Source organism: Ursus maritimus, unplaced genomic scaffold, assembly GCF_017311325.1.
Source record: "Ursus maritimus isolate PB19 unplaced genomic scaffold, ASM1731132v1 scaffold_6, whole genome shotgun sequence".
Classification (NCBI taxonomy): domain Eukaryota; kingdom Metazoa; phylum Chordata; class Mammalia; order Carnivora; family Ursidae; genus Ursus; species Ursus maritimus.
In genome coordinates this window covers 26,264,303-26,286,932 of record NW_024426774.1, presented here as the reverse complement: position 1 = coordinate 26,286,932, position 22,630 = coordinate 26,264,303, and the positions used below count along the sequence as shown (strand labels likewise).

Sequence of the window (22,630 nt, the reverse complement as noted above, 5' to 3'; positions counted from 1 at the left end):
GTACTGATACATCCTGCAACATGGGTACACCTTGAAAACACGATGCTAAGTGAGAAAAGCCAGACCCAAAAAAAAAAAAAAAAAAAAAAAAAGGCCATATCTGTATAATTCCATTTAGATAAAATGCCCAGAATAGGCAAAGACTATACTCATGACTCTGACTCTACTCCCAGAGACAGAAAGTAAATTAATGCCTTCCAGGGGCTGAGGGAAGGGAAGCATAAGGACTGACTACAATGAGTTGAGGGTTTCTTTTTGGAGTGATGAAAATGTTCTGAAGTTTGATAGTGGCAGCTGTACAACCTTGTTAATAGACTAAAAATCACTAAGATGTACACTTTAAGAGGACAGATTCCAATAGCCTGTCAATTAAATTTCCACTAAAATTTTTTGATTACTTAAAAAATATGTCATCTTCACCCTCCTAAACTTCTGTACCTACATCTCCCTCCTTGATGCGTGGTTCCATCTCCCTCCCAGCATTCCATGCCAGAAACTTGGGACTCCTCCTAGAACTCCCAGTGCCTTCTTTCACCATCCCCCCATACCCAAGTCTGATCATCTACCTCCCAAATGTTTCTCATATGGGCCCACCCCTCTTCCTCTCCAGTGCCTCTCCTGGGTATTTGGAGATAGTGCATTTGGGGGATAATGAGGTCATGAAGGTGGTTTGTTGCTTAAGCCACCCAGTCCATGGTATGTTTGTTACAGCAGGCTGACCTGACCAGGATATCATGCTTTGTACATATTGTTTCTTTTTTAGAATGTTTTTCTTCCCCTCAACATGTCTGTTTGGCAATCACATATTCACTTCTTTTTTTTTTTTAAGATTTTTTATTTATATTTATTTGACAGAGATAGAGACAGTCAGCAAGAGAGGGAACACAAGCAGGGGGAGTGGGAGAGGAAGAAGCAGGCTCATAGCGGAGGAGCCTGATGTGGGGCTCGATCCCACAACGCCGGGATCACGCCCTGAGCTGAAGGCAGACGCTTAACCGCTGTGCCACCCAGCCGCCCCCACATATTCACTTCTTAAATGCCTACTTGAATTCTTCTCCTCCCTCCCAGCTCCTCCAGGCAGATTTTTGGCACTCAGTGTACTGACTTGCATGTGGCTTTGTATGATTTCTGTTACCGAATGCTTCTATCTCCCCAATAGTTTCTGAAGAACCAGACGGTGTCTTTAGTCTTTCTAGCTCTCAACCCAGAAGCGTGTGTGATATCTGTATATGGTTATCTTGCTGCCATCTTATTCTTCCCACATGATCTGCAGACTTTGAATTTTTTTCCACTTTTTTCCTCTAATATTATTTTTGTCTTGAGTTTTTTCTTTTACTGAATGAATTTACTCCTCTTATATTAACATGCTCCTGATGGAATTTCAAGACATGCTTCCAGATTTTTATTACAGATTTATGTTATAGAGAATAAAGTTACACTGAATTCTTCTTCCAGTCACTTTATCATTTATTTAATAAACACTTATTTCTGTGCCAGACACTGATTAACACAATGGCAGAGATACAAGATTATATCAGGCACAGATTGTGATCTCAGAGGCCTTAGAATCTAAAGAACGGGGGGGCACAAAATAAACATAAATGACGAGACAGGGCATTATGAAAGAGTCACGAGAGAAGTAAAAACTTCTGACTCATAGAGTTGAGCTGTGGCCTTAAAGCATGAGTGGGGTTGCACTGAGTGGAGAAAAGGAGAAACCACATGCTAAGAAAATGACTGAAAAAGGCAGAGAGCTGTGGAGAAGCAGGAATGCTAACAGAATGGGGAGCTCTTAAAACCAGAATTAAAGTATCTATGTGTTCATTCTTTCATTCAACAAACGTAGAAAGGGGGAGAGAGGGACTGCCATGTTGTAAGGAGCAGAACTAGAAGTCACCATGAAGGTCCATGCGATGTAATCCAACACAGCCCTTTCCTGTGGGTTTGTGCAGGCTTCACACATTTATTCACTTACTGAGCTCTGAGTACAGCTTGACTGATGGATAAGAGTCTGGACTCTAGTGCCAGACCACTGGGACCAAATTTGACTCTTGTGCTTTCTAGTATGTGGCCTTGGGCACTTTACATAATCTTACTGTGTCTCTGTACCTTTACCTATATACTTGGATAGTAACAGAATCTATGTTGTAGGATTGTTGTAAGAATTAAATGAGTTAATAGAGGTTAAGGGCTTATTAACTGGAACATAGTATACTCTTGGTAAGTGTTAGCTACTATTATTTTCTTCCTGATAAATGACCAAAAAGTGCCTTCTATTGAAGGAATAAAATGATTCCTATTTATATCATTTCTCTCAAAGTTATAAGCCCCATAATTTGCCCTACATATACTCATTTTGCAAAAGAAAGAAGACAGAGAGAGAAACAAAGAAACCAGGGGGAAAGGCAGCATAGGCTGGAAATTTGAGTTATGAAGTGAAAACTAGTTTAAATCCCATTTCCACTAACTGTGCCTTAGGCCCACATTTCCTTAAATAAAGATTCCATAATCAGCTTCTTACTCTGTAGTATTCACTGTTTGGGGAGGACAAAGTTGCTGCCTCTAGACATACAACCCCACCTATTCATATTCGCCTATTTATATTTTTATCGATCAGTTATAATCTATTTTTCAAAGAAATAGCTATCAAGCATATAAGTACTTAAGGGGATACAGAGACACATACATGTCCCCAAAGAAGTTAAAGAGGAGGAGATTATAGCAGATCCATATAGAAATCCCAGCAGTATTTCATGTGTACCAAAGAGTCAAGAATAGGATCCAAGTCTTGACATTGTAATCATTTTTCTCCAGCATGGGAATAAATGCATACTGAGTTATTAATATCCATAAAAAACAATTCTTGAGAATTGAAATCACACAAAAACATTTCTACCAAAAGTTCTGCTGATGGATCTACTAGTCACAATAAGGATGTTGAAGAGTTGAAATAGTAAGTGAAACCGAGCTGGGCACTAAAATTAGAATGAGAACCTCATCAGCTTCTGTGGTAATTTGTGGGGATTTCACAAGTCCCCAGGTTCACACAGTTTTAAACCCTCGCCAATCTTTATCTCACCACAATATCTCATTTTCAGTGACTTTTTTTTCAACACCTCTAATTTCTAGTCCAGAAACCAGGGCATGTATTTATGTATTTATTTAGCTATCTTAGCACACTTCAACAATTAATCACATAAAACCTGAAAGGATTTATCAAGCATGGAGGTGAAAAGATACTTCCTCACTACTCAGTGCAGTGCTGATTATTTATTACCTTCTTTTTTTTTTTTTTTAAAGATTTTTTATTTATTTATTTGACAGAGATAGAGACAGCCAGCGAGAGAGGGAACACAAGCAGGGGGAGTGGGAGAGGAAGAAACAGGCTCATAGCAGAGGAGCCTGATGTGGGGCTTGATCCCATAACGCCGGGATCACGCCCTGAGCCGAAGGCAGACGCTTAACCGCTGTGCCACCCAGGCGCCCCTGATTGTTTATTACCTTCTTAAAACAGAAAAATACAAGTAAAAATGTTTAAACCTCTCATTAACTTATTACTATGCAGTAATACTTGGTTTGGGTGATAAAGGGGGAAAAAAGCTACCACAAAACAATCAATGACTGGGGGAAAAAACACTGAAATATCTCAAACGGTGTCTACACTGAAAAATGGAGGAACACTCAAAACCCAAACTGTGTTACCTTCAGGTATCTCAAGCAATGTGAGCGGAGCCCAAGTTTTATAAAAGTTTTGAGTTCTCAGGTATTCTCTTTATTTTTTCACAAAATTTGGTTTTGCTTTTGGATAAGGGAGTCTTGACTTTGGTGATGTGCTTTCTACACGGTGCCAAACATCTATTTTGTAAAAGCTAGAAAAAGGTCTATGTCGTCTAGGTGTCTCCAAATCTCCCCATCTTTGTTGTAATATGGAGCGATCTGAATCACCCCAATGAGTCTTTTATTGAGAACTATGTCCACAGCAAGACGACGGAATAGATGCCGTATGCCCGACATCAGTGACATCTCGCATAGGTGTTCTTGTGGGCCCTAATACAAAATCATACTTTCCATAAAATCTAAGAAACTGGCTCTGATGCCATAGAAATTAAATATAAAAATACAGTGGCTGCTTAAACATTATATTGTTCTCCAATGCTCTTTTGACATTTTTCTCTTTATCTGAGAATGCCTATTTAAAGACTTGAAACACAAGTCTTAAGTTCTTTTCTCCAAATTGAAGATGGTGGAAAATAAGGTCTTCCTCACTCAGCATCCACAGATTATAAAACAGTGACCTCCTGGACAGAGATCTGGCCCATAGATGGTTTTGTCGTTGTTGTTGTTGTTGTTGTTGTTGTATTTATTTATTTACTTACTTACTTATTTACTTATGTTAGGCCCACATAGGATTGGCTCTCACAAAGTTTCAAAAATTTTGCATTATTTGCAACATGTAAAAATCCAGACTTCCACTTTTTACAAATCCAGTTTTGTAGATTCTTTTTTTTTTTTTTAAGATTTCATTTATTTATTTGAGAGAGAGAGAGAGCGTATGAGTGGGGGGAGGTAGAGAAGCAGGACCCTGGGATCATGACCTGAGCCAAAGGCAGACACATAACTGACTAAGCCACCCAGGTGCCCTAGTTTTCTAGATTCTTATGGAAAAATCAGATCTGCCCCATGAGGCAACATCCGGCTGGAGCTGAGTAGCAACTGCCTTCCAGTTTCTCAAAGTTCCCACTACCCTCTATTGTTTCCCCAACTGAGGCCAAGGGTCATTGCCATTCATCACCCCACTATGTGCTTTTTCTTTTTAGATTTACAGGGAAAGTGAAATATCACTTCTAGACACAGAGAGAGAATTTTTCCTACCCCTAATCTACCTCACTCATTATAGTATCTTCTTGGCCGTGCAGACTTTTGCATTTAGGAGCCCCTACCTCAGACATATTAGGCTGCCTATTGATATCACAGATGCTAAGCGAATGCTAAGGAGGTTTCTTCATTGGGCAGATCTTAAGAATGTTACTATTCATGGATTAAACAAAGAAGAATCCCAACTACTATGTCTCTGGCATATTTTCATTTACAAAGTAGGTTCGAATTGCAAGACAAACTTCGTCTTGTGCCCAACCAAGAAAGTAAGTTTGAGGATTTCTACAGCATTCGTCAGGCTTGCTTTGGCTAATAAATTATTATTTATTTCCATTTATAATATGTTTAAAATGTCTACATTACCTCCAACTTTTGCAATTCCCCCAGATTTCTGTGCTTTCCTTTTGCAGAAAAGCTCTCATGATCAACAAAATAGATGTCCACTAATGATCCCCAAAGAGCATGGGACTTGGTGCAAACGACCTCTCAACAATTTACTTTGTAGATTCTGGAAAGATTAAGGAAAACACAATGCATACTGGGATATGTATATAAAAAGCATGTAACCACTCATCCTTAGAGGCAAATACATTTTTAGATTCCTCACATTATAGTGAGTATCTAGTTTCACTCTCTCCCACTTCCTCTCTATGTTGCTTTGGATATGTTGACTACAACTATTAACAGCTTACTCCTCCATGTCAGATTTGAGTAATCCACAGGTACTCATACTGTGGGTTTTTCAGGATAGCTTCCTGCAGATAATTCCCAGCACTTAGACCATGAGTCACTTGGGTAACTAGTGACTATACAAGTTGAGCTGGTTTTCTTCCTTTGTTGTTGTTTATTACTATAAAAGGAGAAACCAGAAACCAGGGAAGGGTTATTTACTGGTCAGTGCAGCTGCAAGGACTGGTCTCTAAACACCTGATTTCATCAGCTTGCTCATTCAAGTCTTCTGATAGTGCTTTTTTTGTCTACTCAGAGAAACTGTAGTTCTAATAGAGAAAGAGATTGTGGTACAGGAGAGACAGAGAACATTTCCACTTTTCAAAGGGACCTTTTCTTTTCCGGGTGAACTACCTCACTTTATAAAGGAGAGCCCCAGAGCATAATTTACCCAAGTTTAAACAGTGAGTTTATGGAAGAAATGGAAATACACCACCATGGTGGGCATCCAGAGAATCCAGCCTCATCCTGGGGTCCCTGCGACATAAAAAGTGCATGTGTCAGAAAGCTGATCTTGAACTGACTTAGACTTGGAGAAACGGAACAGCTATATGCTGTCTGTCACAGAATTTCTGCTCAGCAGTCTAATTTTAAGGGAATTTGGCTCCTTGACTTTGCAAATATGATTCTTATCCCATCATCTCCCTTTGTCAAAATATTTTTTTTGCATTTAGGGGTCTAATATGATAATGGAAGTTTTAGTAAGAGGCTAAAATCCCTGGTTCGTGGGTACTGGACATCTGAAGCAGGTCTGGGTACTTTTGGGCTGGGCAAAGATGTGTTTGTTGGTGATGGTGAGTTTAAGAAGGTGGAACCTTGGAACTCAAAATGGTCCTGATACAAAGAGCTGGCTCTCTGGCTCTGACACTTGCATCCTAAACCCTGTCTTGTCATTTACTCCTGTCGCATGACACCCCACATGTTTTGTTGGTTAACTTTGGTCACTCAAACTTTAACTTCTCATTTTAAATCTTCCAGGAAAGACCTGCATATGCTCCCTTCCCCCAGTCTAAACTCACTCCTATGGCATCACCAGGCTTTGAGACTCTGCCCTTGCTCTACCAGGTTTGGGACCAAATACTCTATAAATTATAGTTCCTATTGTTCTCATCCTCAAATTCCAACCACAGCAGGCAGTGGCAGCCTTTTCAAGAGGGATAAGCCTGGATTTTTAAGGAGCAAATGCTTCCCATGTTCCCAGCGGTTTGTCTCTGGTTTGGGTAGCTCTAATTTAATTGGAGAGAGATCTCTCTACTTTAAAAAATGGGATTATTGTGTTCTGGAGGATACCTGCCTCTTATTAAATACTTGAAAGAAATTCAAGGAGGACCTGAGTTCAGAGAGACAACTTGCCAGTGAAATGAAGGAGAACCTACAAAAGAAGTCCACATCCATGGGTGCCTGGGTGGCTCAGTCAGTTAAGCATCTGCCTTTGGCTCAGGTCATGATCCCAGGGTCCTGGGATTGAGTCCTGCTTCGGGATCCTTACTCAGCGAGGAGCCTGCTTCTCCCTCTGCCTGCTGCTCTCCCTTCTTGCATTCTCTTCCTCTCTCTCTGACAAATAGAGAAAAAAAAAAAAAAAAAGTCCACACCCAGCTTGAGAACACATCACCCTTCTACATGACCTTCATACTTTGCTCTGTCAGGGTGGACTCACGAAGCCCAGGGCAAAAAGAGAGAGCCAGGCATAGTGCTGCCAGCTGGTCCTGTCCCTGTTCTCCCAGGCTCCCATACACAACCACCCGCCCCCTCCAGCATTCTTCCACATGCAGGAAAGTTGCTCACTAGGGAGTCCCCCTTCCCCATACCCACTTCTTCAAAACACAACTACTTTAATGGGGCACAGCATTTTCTAGAGTAGACTGATATTAGTCTGCTCCAGTTGCAATAAGATATCACAGACTGGGTGGCATAAACAACAGAAATTTCTTAGAGTTCCAAAAGCTAGGAAGCCCAAGATCAAGGTGCTGACTGATTCTGCTCCTGGTGAGACTCTTTCTGGCTTGCACTCTTCTTGCTGTGCCCTCAAATGGTGGAGGGAAAGAGAGCTCCAGTGTCTTTTCCTCTTCTTACATGGGTTCCAGCCCTACTGGATGAGGGTCTTACCTTTATAACCTCATGTAACCTTAATTACCTCTGCATAGGCCCTACTTCTAAATTCAGTTACATTGGGAGTTAGAGCTATGACTTATGAATTTGGGGAAGAACACAATTCAGTCCACAGCAAGTCTCTTAACCAAGAATGTAAGACACCATATGTGGAATTGTGTGTGTTTGTGCCCATGAGTTTCTGTGGTTTTTTAAAGATTTATTTATTTATTTGACAGAGAGAGAACACAAGCAGGGAGAGCAGGAGAAAAAGAAGCAGGCTCCCCACTGAGCAGGGAACCCAATGCGGAGTTCAGTCCCAGGGTCCCGGGATCATGAAGGCAGATGCTTAACTGACTGAGCCAGCCAGGCACCCCCCGCCATGAGCTTCTTTCTGGGGAGACGGTCCATAGCCTTCCTCACAGCCTCACAGGGGTCTGTGATCAATACAAGTTTAGGAACCACTATTTAAACCCACAAAGACTGATTGCCTCACAAGATTTCAGAAGAAGATAAAGGAAAGTCAGTATTCCTTGAGGTTCTACCATCTGATGTCATTTTTTTAAATATATTAAAACAGATGGATTTTGCCCAATGCAAAATGAGAGGAAAAACATCATTCCCTGATTCCTACCAACAACTTTTTAGAGTCACAAAAATTTGAGGTACTGGAAAGTTTCCTCCTCCCAAGAGTCCGTGTGCAACCTTACACTGAACATCTAACTTAAAAACAACTTAAAAACACTGTAAGGTTTCTTTTTTTCTTTCTCTATTTCTCTCTCTCTCTCTCTCTCTCTCTCTCTTTTTTTTTTCCAGAGACATCTATGATGCTGTCAAGGTCTAGAGACACTACCCCCACTCTTCCCAGGGAACTTGTTTTCTTCGACACTTCGTTCAGCACCTTGGCCAGATGCCATCAGGTGAGGTGGGCTGGACACCATGCGCAGTGTGGTCCACCAGCTTCCATGGCACTTCCCACCGGGCAGAGCAGCCAAGAGGAAGGCTCCAACGGTATGTAGACAATGATATAAGTCCAGCCACTTCGTAAAAACACTGTCAAATAGTGTCCTTTCAAATAGGGCTTATAAGAAGCCCTGTGACATGTTGTTGACATGTCAAACCACATGAGTTCAGACATTAGTGCAGTGCAGTTCTCAGACTAAGGAAACTGATAATACATGTAATCTCTGCACCATCTCGAACGGGGCTTTGTGCGTATCTAAAGTCTTTCTTCAAAAGACATTATAGGGCAATGATCTAACTTTACCCGACAAAATAATTCTGAAAAAGAGTTAATAGTATTATTTCTATGTTATACATAAATAGGAACACAAAGAAATTAAGTAAATTTTCAATTAGCTACTCAATTCATCAATCTACAAGCATTTATTAAAGATTAACGTTTTTACTCATTTTTGGGGGGTGGTGAGGGGCAGAGGGAGAGGGAGAGACAGAATCTTAAACAGGCTCTATGCCCAGCATGGAGCCCGACATGGAGCTCAATCTCACAACCCCGAGATCATGACCTGAGCTGAAATCAAGAGGTGGATGCTTAATCAACAGAGCCACCCCAGGCATCCCTTTTTTTCTTTTCTGAATGATGTTTAACTATTACCTTTTAATCTACTTAAGAGTATGATTCAGGGGCACCTGGGCAGCTCAGTCGGTTGAACGTCTGCCTTTGGCTCAGGTCATGATCTCAGAGTCCTAAGGATCAAGTCCCACATTGGGCTCCCTGCTCAGTGGGGCATCTACTTCTCCCTCTGCCTGCTATTTCCCTTTGTTCGTGCTCTCTCTCTCTCTCTCTCAAATAAATAAAAAAATTAAAAAAAAAAGAGTATGGTTCAAACAGCACAAGGATCTGATTCTTATCTCAACAGGAAAAAAGTGTCTATTTTAGGCTCAGTATCCTAATAGTCCTTTACTGACGAAACAAATACTGACGGAACATGATACCTCTACCTTCCAGACATTAGGACAGGGCCTAGGCACTCAGGAGTGAACAAAAGATCCCAGGGTCCTGGGATTGAGCCCCGCATTGGGCTCCCTGCTCTGCTGGGAGCCTGCTTCTTCCTCTCCCACTTCCCCTGCTTGTGTTCCCTCTCTCGCTGGCTGTCTCTCTCTGTGTCAAATAAATAAATAAAATCTTTAAGAAAAGATTTAGTGAGAGATGTGAGAGAATGAAAGGCCTGAAGAACTGTCAGGATTACAACCTCATTTACTGAGTCGGGGAAGATTGACAAGACAGAGAGGTACACTAGGAGAAATCTGGAGTTGTGCTTAAGATGTACTAAGGTTGAGTTGCCTGTGAACTCCTGGGCGCACATCTCAAGATGCATTTAATTCATCCAAATGTGGAAAGATTGGAGATGGAATTTAATTTTGGGAATTATCCCCATGTAAACAGCATCTAAAGCTACAGAAATGATTCAAATCTCTTGGGAAGAAGGCATAAAGAGTAAGGACAAGAGAGCCCACCCTTATGCCTTTGGCGTTCCAACATCTAGAGGTCAGAGAAAGGAGGTGAAGCAGCAGAGTGCTGTGAGGAGCTGTCAGAGAGGCAGAAGGAAAATATAAAACATGTGTGCCATGAGGCCAAGAAAAGAACATGCTCATGGAAGCTGAAACCGTGTATCGAATGCCACTGAGAGAGGTCAAACAAGAGAAAGATGGGAAGCTATCTGCTTTTTAAGTTTTTGCTACAAGGAGGTCACCGGTAAACTCGACAAAAGCAGCGTTAATGGAGCTGTGGGCAGAAGCCAGGTTGGTGTGAGCCGAAGAGTAAATGGGAGATAAAGAAACAAAGACAGTATGTGCAGAATATGAGTTTAATGACTTTGTCTAGAATCGAAGAGAAGTTGGCAGAGGATGTGGGGCTCAAGGGATATTTTTATAAGATGAGAGCTGCTGAAACATTCCTGTACCCTGATGGGGATGATCTTGTAAAGAGGAAGAAGTTAAAGAATCAGAAGGAGGAAGGAGTAAACCAAGGGGATGAGCACCTGTTGCAGCATGAATGAAGAAAGGAGAACATGGCTGCAAACACAGAGTATATATAATTAGTAAGGGAAGATGAAGGAGAAGAACATAACTCAGAGACAGGATCATCAGGTTGGCAGCAGGAGTTTATCTAACCCACCTGCTCCCGATACTCTCAGTGCTCCTCCCTGAGATTCTGAAGAGGAAAGAAGCAAGCAGAGAAATGAGCTCCCCAAGTCCCAGAGGGAGAAAATTCGCAGGATGAACTGTCCTATGACTTGGGATCTAATGATCCCTTTCCCTGCCTGTTAAACAGTATGGCGCTAATTCCCTTGAATGTTTTTCTAGTTATCAAGTATCTGTATTCTTGCCTGCCAACATTCGATGCTTATAGATACCAAAGAGTGCTGTCGACTTGTATTGTAAACCACTCCGTTTGGCTTTCTGCGGACCCTATTCTGAAAGACCTGTCATTTTACATCTCGGTTTTGCCCTAGAGCCCATGCAATAGTATTTCATTAAGGGCATTGGGTCATCACTCGTTACTCTTCAACAGCAGCCACGAGATGAACTGGCACATGTAAATCATCTCGTGTTTTCAAGGCACCGGAGAGTAAGATTGGTAACTGACACATATTGATCAGGATTTCTCAACCTCAGTACTACGGACACTTCAGCTGGATAATTCTTCGTTGTGGGGGTCAGCCCCATGGACTGCGGGCTGTTTAGCAGCATCCTTGGCCTCTATCCACTAGGTGCCGGTAGTACTCCACCCCCAGCCCCAGGAGGACCAGCCCAAACTGTCTCCAGACATTGCCAAATATCCCTGGAGGGTAAAATCCCCCCCCACCCCGGTGAAAACCACTGAAACAGACTGATGTCCTAACACCAAAATGGAAACTGAAAAAGTCAATCAAACACCTAAATTTCTTTCTAGTATCAGAATGTCTGCTTTTTGTGTAAGCAAACGTCTGGCTATTTGACTGAATTTTTCAGTCTTCAAATGAACCCGAGATATCTTCATCAGCAATAAGCATTTGAAAAAATGCATCTTCTAGACATCATCTCAGCTTGATTTTTAATTCTTGAACCAATCGGTCGGTTTTAACATGTCAGAATTTGACTTAATTTACAACATTTCAAAGCTTTCTACGTCGAAGCTTTTTCATCACTCTACTAACTGACATATTTGGCCCTTGTTTTATTCCTGTGATAATCATTTTCAGTTTTATTTTAGCCGTTCATCATAAGCTTCATTTAATCTTTGTGGAGAATGTCAGAAGATTTATGAACGCAGGCATTTTTTTCCCCTCAATATGTGCATCAAGGGTTCTCTTTTGTGAGACTAGTTTACCTTCTTTCCTCCTGTCCGTGTACTGGCTCCTCCTGAGTAATCTCAGGATGACTTTGTATACAATACATCGCCTCTCCTACGGTTTTTCCTTAGAACGATCCGCTCTGTTATACTGTTCCGCCAAGTTGTTACAGGCAGGGAGTGATGCTCAGTGTGAAACCACTGGAGGTGGTTTATTCTTGTACCTGCTCAGTGGCTTACTGGCAGAGAGCTTATGCTTCTGGGTGTCAGTTTCTTCACATTCAAATTCAATTAACCTTTACCGAGAACCGTTAGTTTTGCCAAATCAATAATCGACATTGCCTCAAAGGCTGTTTTGTGGTAGGGTATGGTTGCTCCATATGGCAACAACTTTTGAGGATTGAGAAGTTCTCAAACAGCTTCTCATTTTCATAAATAACCCAGTAAGAATCAGCGATGAATTGTGTTAATCCTTCTTGAATCACAGCCTTTCCTTTTGGCAAAATAAATGTATAATTTTAATCTCTCTTGTGTAAAATACAAATTTTGCATAAGCAAATATTGAACTCCAGTTAAAAATATGTATGAAGAAGTATTTAGAAATGAAGTGCACTGCTGTCGGCAACTTACTTTTTGGGGAAAAAAAAAAGATGAACCAATGGATGGATAGAAGAATGGGTAAGTGAATAGATGTGAAAAAGCAAACATGGTAAATTGTTAATGATAAAATTGAATTGGTGGTATATAGATATTCACTATACAATTCTTTCAAGTTTTTTTGTTCGAAAAAAAAATCATGAAGTATGAAAAAATTCCTTCCATTATTTTAAATTCACATTTTTAAAACCTTTAGTGTTTGAGGATTTGATTAAAAAGTCATGTTCATTAGCCTTTGTGATTTTAGAACTATTATCAGATGTACACTAAAGAGGTCTGAGTCATCAGTCTGTCCAAGTGGCTTCTCTATCCCCTTGAACATTTTAGATGTTACTCTGGATGGGACAATCAAAATTACTCCAAATGTTCCAAGTCTGAAAGTTTTGTTTGAAGGTAATAGGAAGGTATTTCTTAGATTTGTTTTCAAACATCTCTGTCTAATGAAAAACCAGGTTAAACTGCTTTTCAAGGAATCCTTATACTATATCAGTTATTGGCATATTCATATGCTGGTTATGCAGGTTAAAATCTCCAAATTTTCCTTAACTCCCTTCTCCCCATCACCCCCATATCTAATTGATCTCCAGAATTACCAATGTACTTTTTAAGTATTCTGAAAATTTTTCCATCTTCTCTATCACTATTGGCTTGGTTCAAACCCATCTCTGGAGTCTTCTATTGGTTTGGTCTTTTTTCTATTCAACTTATTCCCCTCATCACCTCCAGAGTTTTCTTTCCAGATTACAAATATATTCATATCACTTCTTTACTTGACAAGCTATAACAACAGTTATGAATTATTAATTATTCTAGATGTATTAATGACATCATGGGTTTTTCAAAAGAGAAATTATCTTTTAGAAATACATACCAAAATATTTACAAGTGGAATGATCAAATGTCTGAGATTTGTGTCAAAACTAATGTGGGAACAAGAGAACATTTGTGGGAATAGAAATGAAAAAAGATCGGCCATTAAAAATCGTTAGAGTCAGGTAATGAATACATGGGGGTTCATTATATTATTCTGTCTACTTTTGTATATGTTGGAAATTTTCTATAATAAAAAGGTTTTTTTAAAAACTTTCAATGGTCCTTAAAAATATCTAAATACATCAGAAGGGCACACACTACCCTTAGCCATCAGAACCATCTTATCTTTGAGCCTTTTCTCTAATTCCTCCTCTAACACGTACCCTCTGATTCAGTTCTACCAAATTACATGTTCTTCATGAAAAGAAGACTTTCAAGATATAGTTTTTTCCTTCTTGAACAATAATTACTTATCCTTTTATACCTAGTTCAAATGTCACCAATGATAGGGAAACTTTTTGACTCACCCAGATATATAGTCATCTCCTTTTCTCCAACTTCCATAAAATTCTACACAAGCCTCTTTTAGAGAGCAAATATTTGTGTATCATGATTGTCATAAAAATTTTTCAAAATATTTATAGGCTTAACTGGGTGGTAATATCCTGTAGGGTAAAGTCTGTGCCATTATTCATATTAGTGTAATATGCAACACAACGTATATGTTTAAAAATACTTGCCAGATGAATTGTATGAAAATATATTTTGGGCCTTTTTTTTTCCTCTTACTTTTATTACGTAAATGTAAACTCTGGCTTTTACATAAAAAGTCTCATAAACTAGACCATACTGAAATTTTGATAACTTTTGGTTGAGTAAAATTTCCATATCTGAGGATTAAAACTCAAAACAACTTTTCAAACATATCAGCCTCTCTAATATGAGAGAATATTCCACATAGTTGCAGAGTTTTATGCATACACATTCCTCAGTCATCCTTAGCCAAAAAGATAAAACCTCAACACTTACACAGTAAAACCACCATGACTGGCTTCAGTCAACCAAAGTTCCTGTAGCTTCCAAGAGAGGGTGAAGGAAATATTTCTTCTAAAACCCAGAGAATTAAAATAGCATGAGATCTGTTCCACTAGTCCTGCTTCAAGGTCTGCTTTGCCCTTTTGTCTATTTGTAATCATAGCCCCAAGAAACAATTTATTAAGTGAGTATGATTGCCTCTTTTGATGCCAATATGATGTCACTTCTTATAAAAACCAAATATAATTTAAAGCAAACTGTCACTGCTGGTTAATCAGCCAGATCCTTCAGTCATGATCTTTTTTATAACTGTCATCATCTGAGATGGTGTCATGATTTTCAAGCATAGCCAGAGGCTTGGCTCTGCAAGAGAAACCTGCCCAAGGTGCAGAGCACCACAGCTGAGAGAACATCTCAACAATAGGAACAGGCTGAGTGCATTCTGGAAAGAGGCTAAGAGGAGACTGCAAGATGCACTCATGAATCCACAGAGTCCTAGGAAGTTTCTTTCTCCTTTAGCAGCAACCCTCTAAGGGAAATGGCTATGTATTGAGCGTGACATAATGTCGGTTGCATGGCAAAGCCAGCAGAATCCAGACTCCACAAAATGGCTTCCCTTTCCAATGGGGAGCAGCAGGTTTTAACATAAATATAGTGAGAGACAAGTGAAGCTGAAAGAAAAGGTACATACTTTATTAAGGGGCAGACTAGGACCAGAATCCTGACTTCACTACTTGCTGGCCTGTGACCTTACGGAGGATACTCAGCCCCTCTGAAATTTAGTTTTCTCTTCTGTAAGATTATCAGTGATAATGTTGACCTCTGGGAGTTGTGAAAAGAAACATCCATTTCTTTCCTCTCCCAGCGGCAGACTCCATTTAAATGCCAACTACAGAAGGAAAAGAGAGACCGATTCATCTTAGAATCTGAGTGACTGGGGAGAGAAAGAGACAACAGAGAAATCTAGAGCGCCGCCATTCCGACTGAGCGCTGTCCTTGCCATAAACAAACAATAATCTGCAAAACATCCTGTCAACTCATATGATGTTGAATGGCAGACATTCCATGCATAAATGAAATACTTTCTACTTTTAAAAAGCAGAACCGAAAGTAAAGCAAAATCTTAAGTTCAAATTGAAGCCAGGGTATGATTTTTCCAGAGCCAAGTATGGAAATTATACTCAGTTCTTCTATTTTAAAATGGTTTTAAATTCTTGAGTAGCTGTTGAGCTTCAGAATTCGATATTAACTTGAGATTTGAGAACATTCCTCCTTGATAGTCTCAGGCAAGTTGATAGAGTGTGGCTGGCAAAGCCACTTGTCCTTTTTAGCCCCTTGACTCTAGGCCCAGAGAGTTCTGTCAAACCAGTGTGTCAGTTCCTAAAAAGGAACCTCTAGGTGGTACCTTCCTAAAGTGAACTTATATAAAACTCTCCAAGGAAAATTGGTTCAGCTCATTTTGAACTGTTAGATGAAAAGAAAAATACTACTTTCTCAAAACAAAACAGATGACTGACCAAACATCTTTTTTTCTTCCCTTTCTTTCCTTCCTTCCTTCCTTCCTTCCTTCCTTCCTTCCTTCCTTCCTTTCTTTCCTCTCCCCCCCTTTCTTTCTTTTTTAATTTAGAGTCTGATTCCATGGCAGATTGATGGCCTCTTTGCCTGACTTCTTCGTCAGCCCCTTAACTTCCTTTTGGCCCATTCATCAATTGCTAAGGTCACAAGCACAGTACAAAGACCTTGTCTGTGATTTTTCAAACAATGAAGCAACAGCAAGGTAGTGACTAAAATGAAGCCCTGGAACTAATGACTAGCTTTTTTCCATGTTATTTTCCCCATCACGAGTTCTCTGTCAAAGATTGTACCCAGAATGCTTTCACTTACAACACTTACAACACAAAAACAAATCAATGACACAAGGATCTAGGCACAGGTCTTGGAATATTTGTGGGGTGGGGATAAGTCCTCCTAAAGCAGCACTAAGTGTAAAGATAGGACAGCAGTCAGAATAAAATAAATAAAAATAAAATGACTGATTTGATCACCTGGAAACTTAAAAGATATTAGGGTATCTGCAGGTATGTAAATCATTCATATATTGAGTTGAATTCTCCACTTATAATAGGGGTATCAAGGCTTATATTACTTCCTATTCTACAGGCTGGAATCCAGGATGCTAAACCCTTTTTTTTTTTTTTTTTAAGATTTTATTTATTTATTTCAGAGAGAGAGAGAGAGAAAGCAGAGGGAGAGGGAGAGAGAATCTCAAGCAGACTCTGCACTGAGCACAGAGCCCCACATGGGGCTTGATCCCATGACCCTAAGATCATGACCCAACCTAAAAGCAAGAGTCGGACACTTAACCATCTGAGCCACCCAGGCACCCCCAGGACACTAAGCCTTGAAACTACCATTTCATTTTCTTTCTTTCCTTCTTTTTTAAAAATTTTCTTTCCCCTTTTGTCCTCTTGAGAAATACAGAAAGTTCTGATTATTACAGTAGTTACTAAGAAAAATACTCTTTGAGTCAATTCATGAATTAAACGTTTTTCAGGATTTTTTAAATTCAAAGAAGGCTACCTTTCACATTCATACTCAAAAAAAGCAACTTTAGAAAGATACACTGTGATAACTATTATTGTCAAAGAGTGGTCCCCTTGCTTCCCCCCACCCCCACCTCTAAGTCATAGCCATTAAAATGTGCAGCTGCATTGTAGAATCATCAGGCATCCGGCACTGTCATTTTTATGACCTTGCCAATACACAGTTAATGCTGTTACACAATGACCTGGGCGATCATAACAGAAAACTGACTAGTAGTGAAGATTTTCAATTATTCTAGCAAGCTAGGAATCTCACAGGTAACTTTGTGGAGGGAAATGGTCATAGTGGACACCGTTCCTAGTAGTCAGAATATACTATTTCCCATGGAAGTCAGGGTACTGTAACCAGGCAGAACTTCCAAGATTGCTGGCGGTTTTGTGGGATAATGGGAGTGCATGCTGAACAACAGACTGTATTTTTTATATCTAAAACAAACAAACAAAAAACCCAGATTCCTTCTAAAAGTTGAATATTACATTGTGCCATAGTCAGCAGGACTCCAACTTCACCACATTGGGTGTGCAGGGGAGGAAAACGACCACTCAATTCGTTTAGAAATACTGCACAAATCCCCTCACTGACATGCACGAGATGGTACATCCTGAATCACCCTCCCATTTACCTTTTGCCCATCAGAAATAATACGAATTACAGCACTTTTGATCACAGAGGTCAATTCTATAGATATTGTTATCCAGCGTCAGAAGACAGAGGACTTTGTTGAGCTCCACCAGGTACTGGTTCCATGTCACTCACTTTCCCTCATTCTCAGTTTCCTCACTATAAACAGTGGTAATGATGTCCTCCCTCTTTCATGGGATTGTGGCAAAGTGCAAGAAAGTGCCTTACCCCAGAAAATTCCTGTATAAATGCAGGAGTTGGTCTTCCTGATACTACAGACGGGCTCAAGATCAAACACAGCAAACGTACACAGACTGCAGAGCTACTACCGTGATCATTTGCAAGTACAAACACAAACAAACAAAAACACCCGGACTTTGAAATCCATCAAACAAAGGGAATGGGACTTGCAAGTAGCAGAACTCTAGGGATTGTAAATGAGCGAACAATACAAAGGGGAAGTGGGACCCAAGGGAGTTAACTCTCTGGGAACAGGCTCTTTGGAACACACAATCTGGAAAAAACAAAGAAACAAAGCCAGCCAATAGGGCATCACAAATTTTGTTTCCTCATCCTAAAAGCTCCCAAGAAGATAACCAAACACTTTATTTTGCTTTAAATCAGCTCTGGAGTATAACTTAACAGACTCTGCGGTGATTCTGAACCTGTCTCATGTGTCTCTGTATAACACACTGGACAGCACTGACCGCCATGGAAATAAGCCATTCCCAGCAAGAACTGGAGGTAATTTCCAGTGGTTCTGGTTGGCAGACTATTTTGCTGACTTCTCTGGAGATGGGCTTAGTTTTAGAAGCATCAGTAGATAACAAGTAGATTAAAAATTCCCCTTTCTTGCTATAAGTAGCTTAATCTTCAGAATGTGTAATCTTGCCATGAAACAGCCTTGAAAAAACATTGATCACTTTCTCAAAGACATCCGTGCCTGGTCTCCATACTTAATTTTCCTCCTGATTAAGCACAGGACCCTTCTGCTATATATGTATCACTCAGTGCTCTTTCTCACTGCCAGCCCTAATTTTGACATTTAACCACATGGAGGAACGAAATGAAACTTTTAGAAGGGTTCAAGAACTACGTTTCTTTAAGGGCTTGGTCTCTGGCTGATGACCTGGAGAAGCTTCAGGTTCTGGCACACAAGTAAGACGGCCAGTCTTTAGATCTGTGACAGGAGCAGGGAGAAGTGTGTACCTGGGCAAAGGCTGGAGCAGATAGCATCCCAGAGAAAAAGCATACCTCTCCTCCCCCTGCCTATGACCTCCCCTCAGGGCTCAGAACAACCTGAGCAAACAGATGGAAGGACTACATTGTTTCTATTCGTGAATAACTACCACCAACTCGGACAACAAGCCTTCCAGGTTGAACAACAATGAACAGGTCTGGTAATAGTGTTATCATCACGAAGCCAGCTATTTGGGGTGGGACCGGGGTGGAGTGGCTGTCCTCCAAAGGAAAGGAGTGACAGGAAAAGCTGAGGAAAAGGCCAGAGAGGGCAGTGACAGTGGAGTGCTTCAGGCTAACGATAAAGCTCAAACTTGCTGTTCTTCCCAATGGGAGAGCCATGCCTCAACTACTCTCAACGAGAAAAACATGCCGCAGGTCAGTGATCCCGTACAGCTCGGGCTTGGACTGTCACAAGGGGAAACCTCGCCCTTCCTGTCGGGGAGCGTTCGAAAGAGCCTTCACACACGTTTGGTGTCTGTGTTACACTGAAATATTCTCATTTGCATTCCGTTAAGCATTTCATTAAGCATTAAGCTTTTAAGTCTGAATGTGTGGGATTAGTGTATGTGTTCCACATTTCTTTTTTAATGTGTGCAGGAGTCAAATCCACGAGCCACTTTCGTCAGTGTCATGTACTGCCCAGCAGCTAAGGGGGTCCCTGAGCTTCAGTTTCTCCAACTCTAAAACTGGAATAATGATACACAGTACATAGATGTATTGTGAAGATTGTATGGAAATGAATACACTTGCTTAGCACATCATTTGGCAGAGTAAGTGCAAAGCAAATGTAAGTTATAATTATTAGGGTTAATGTTATAATAGTAGTTGCAGAAGCCTTGAGGCCTCTTTTCTGGCTCTGCAACTAAGTAGCACTTTGACCCAGATAAATGTGTTACAGTTTTCTCAACTTTGAAATGAATGGGGGAAATGGCACATTCTAGAATTCCTATCCAGATCTAAAAGTCTTTGACTCTATAGACATACTATTGGCATGTAAAATAATTATTCATTATGCTGTTAATATTCAAGATATCATCAGGTTTTTCAAAACAATCCGTGGGCCTTGAAAAATGCAGCACTTCAATATTTCAAAGGATACTCTGACTGCTGATGAGACAGTCCATTTTATTGTGGGTGTCTCTATTATTCTGGAGACATAATTTCACCGACAGTTCTTTCCCACTATGCCTGCAGTAAAAGTGAAACTAAACCATGAGCAAACTCCTTAAAAAGTGGCCCAATGGGCAGCCCTGCAGACAACCAGGGAAGTCACCAGTCACCGAGCCACACGCCCACAGGCTACATCAAGGCCCTCACACAAATGGCATACAAAGGAATGGAGGAGTTAGAAATATTTTTTTCTTGTTGACCATTCCAGGTCTTGCAGATTCTTCTACATTTTAAGGAAAAGAAGGGGAGAAACTTCCCAGTGCCAGACTAGCCACTTTTTCAGACGGGCATCTGCAAGAGCATCCACCCCAGACCTTTGACTGATGTGGTCCTCAAGACCAACTGAGGGAACCGCAGCAGGCCCAGCGCACTCTGGGTCATTTTCAGTCCATCCTCCACCTACAAGGGGTGGCGGGGTGCGGGGACAGCAGAGCTCCCTCCAGGCAAGGAGCAGAAATTGCAAGACAACTGGACAACCCGAGCATATCTGACCACCCATCAGTCACCTGGGGAAACAAACACACTTTGGAATACCCTGTGCTTGTCTCAGGCAAAATGGCTGTTTGATAAGAACTCTAATCAAAACAACCTGCCCCCCTCCCCTCCTCATGTCCAGGCAATCCAGAAAAAGGAACTTGTTTGGTTATCTCCCCCAGAGCTCTGATTCAGAGGCCTGTCACTTCCAGAGGTTTACCTCATTGATTCCGGGTTCTATCCTCTCCCTTTCCCCTCTTGCTTTCTTAAACATTCTGGCTGGTACTACCACAGAAGGACAAAAGTCCCTGAAGCACAGCCCCATTCCAGCATGGTGCCTGCTCTGCTGCTCTCCTGGGAGCAAGCTCCAGTCTGCCGAATGAACCTAAGAGAGAACAGGTCTGTTACGTGGAAGCCAGCTCTCCAGCCCCCAGAGTTGATAACCGGCTGCAGGCAACACTTTTCTAATCCAGGTCATCAGCAAGGAAGAAGGACACTGAGCATCATAAAAACACTAACTTTCCCTTATCTAAACTAAGGAAGACCAGGGGGGACTAAATATTTTAGCTTTAAAGTAATGAAGGTGAGTTCGCTTGTTCAAGAAAAGAGCCATAAAATATATCTTCAATGAGTTGGAAAGCATGCCTGAAATCTAAAAACTGCTTCCTCATCTAAATCTAAATATTATTTTGTTAGTTTTCTATATTGCAGATTGTTATACATCATTAAATGAGATCGTTTCCAAAGCTTGACTGGTCAAGTCGGACCTACACATTTCTCAAAACACTTATTTTTTCAAATTTCAATGGTAAAATCGATTACAATCAAATCCAGTCATCAGTTCACTTTAATAAGCTCTCTACTTCATAACCTGAATCTTGGCTTTGAACCTAAACACCACAGACCATAAAAATCCCAGACACCAGGAAATCGACCTGCTGCTTCCTAGGTAGGAATAGAACAGGATGCCTCATTCACCCTTAAAGTTACACTACCACGTTGCTGCAAATGACAGATTTGAAAAAACAAACAAACAAACAAACAAAAAAAAACAGTAAAAATACAGATGGCTATTAACAACAGATAACATAAATAAAATACCTCCTCGAAGGCCACAGGGAAACCAAAATCAAAATGAAAAATTGTCAGTGCCTTGAAACACACACACACGCACTCGCTCTCTCTCTCCCCCCTCTCAAAGTTCTCCAGTTACTTACTGGGGCGGTCCTGTCGCAGACTCCTCACATCAGCGCCCTGCCTGTCCAGCTGCCAAGTGCCGGAGCATGCCTCGAGCAGCTGTTTCCTTCAGGCTGCGGCTCTGTCTTAACCAGTCACATGCGCCTCCTGATAAACACTGCGGCCGTGCCAGGAGGTCAGAAACTGAAGATCATTATTCTCCTAATTCGCAAGCCTCATAACCCCTGAGCTGGCTCAGCCATTTCATTAGCACGCAGAGCAGTGCATTCCACAATTTGTTTTCTTTTAGTGGCAAACCCCAAACAGCTGATAAGTCACCCTTGGGCAGGTCACTGCAAGTGGAAAGTTGATTGCGGGGGGAGGGGTGCGCAGGGGCGTGGGGGGAGGAGCTGGCCGTCCTATGCTCTCTCATCTTCCTCAGGTTTTCACTGGGGCTCTTGAACAGCAAGAAGAAGGAACCACAGACCAGCACAGCAGGTGGAAACCGTGCCGCGTCCAGGTGGAAACCGTGCCGCGTCCAGGCGGCCCCGGACGCCATCAAAGGGCTGCTCCATCTTGGTTTCGTCTTCTCAGCATCCAGGCTGCAGTTTGTGGGAAGAGCTGTAAGAGTGGGCAGCTTGTTCTGAGGAAGGTAGACTAACAGCCTGAGAATGGGTAGGTTTAGTTGCAAAGGCTGGGCTGCTGTGCCACACGATGCTGGGGGGCAAACGGGTGAGGGGTTAAGGAAGAATATGAGAGGCAGCTTCGTCTAGAGAGCCAATGGGAAGGACTTTCAGGTAGCTTAAGACCGAGCTTCTGCACACTGCAGTTATCTGTTGGATCGTATCAACA

The 22,630-nt window shown here is 41.2% G+C and overlaps 1 protein-coding gene across 3 annotated transcripts in view; it reads right to left on the bottom strand.

Annotated features, from left to right (window-relative positions):
* The window catches only part of RASGRP3 (RAS guanyl releasing protein 3), a 73,125-nt gene extending 51,046 nt beyond the window's left edge, over positions 1-22,079 (bottom strand). The window contains exon 1 of one of the 3 annotated variants that reach the window (XM_008700244.2): positions 21,820-22,079. The gene's annotated coding sequence lies outside the window, so the exon portion shown is untranslated. The remainder of the gene's footprint in view (positions 1-21,819) is intronic. The other 2 variants (XM_008700243.2, XM_008700241.2) reach the window with 2 other exon arrangements.
* Positions 22,080-22,630: the final 551 nt, after the last annotated feature.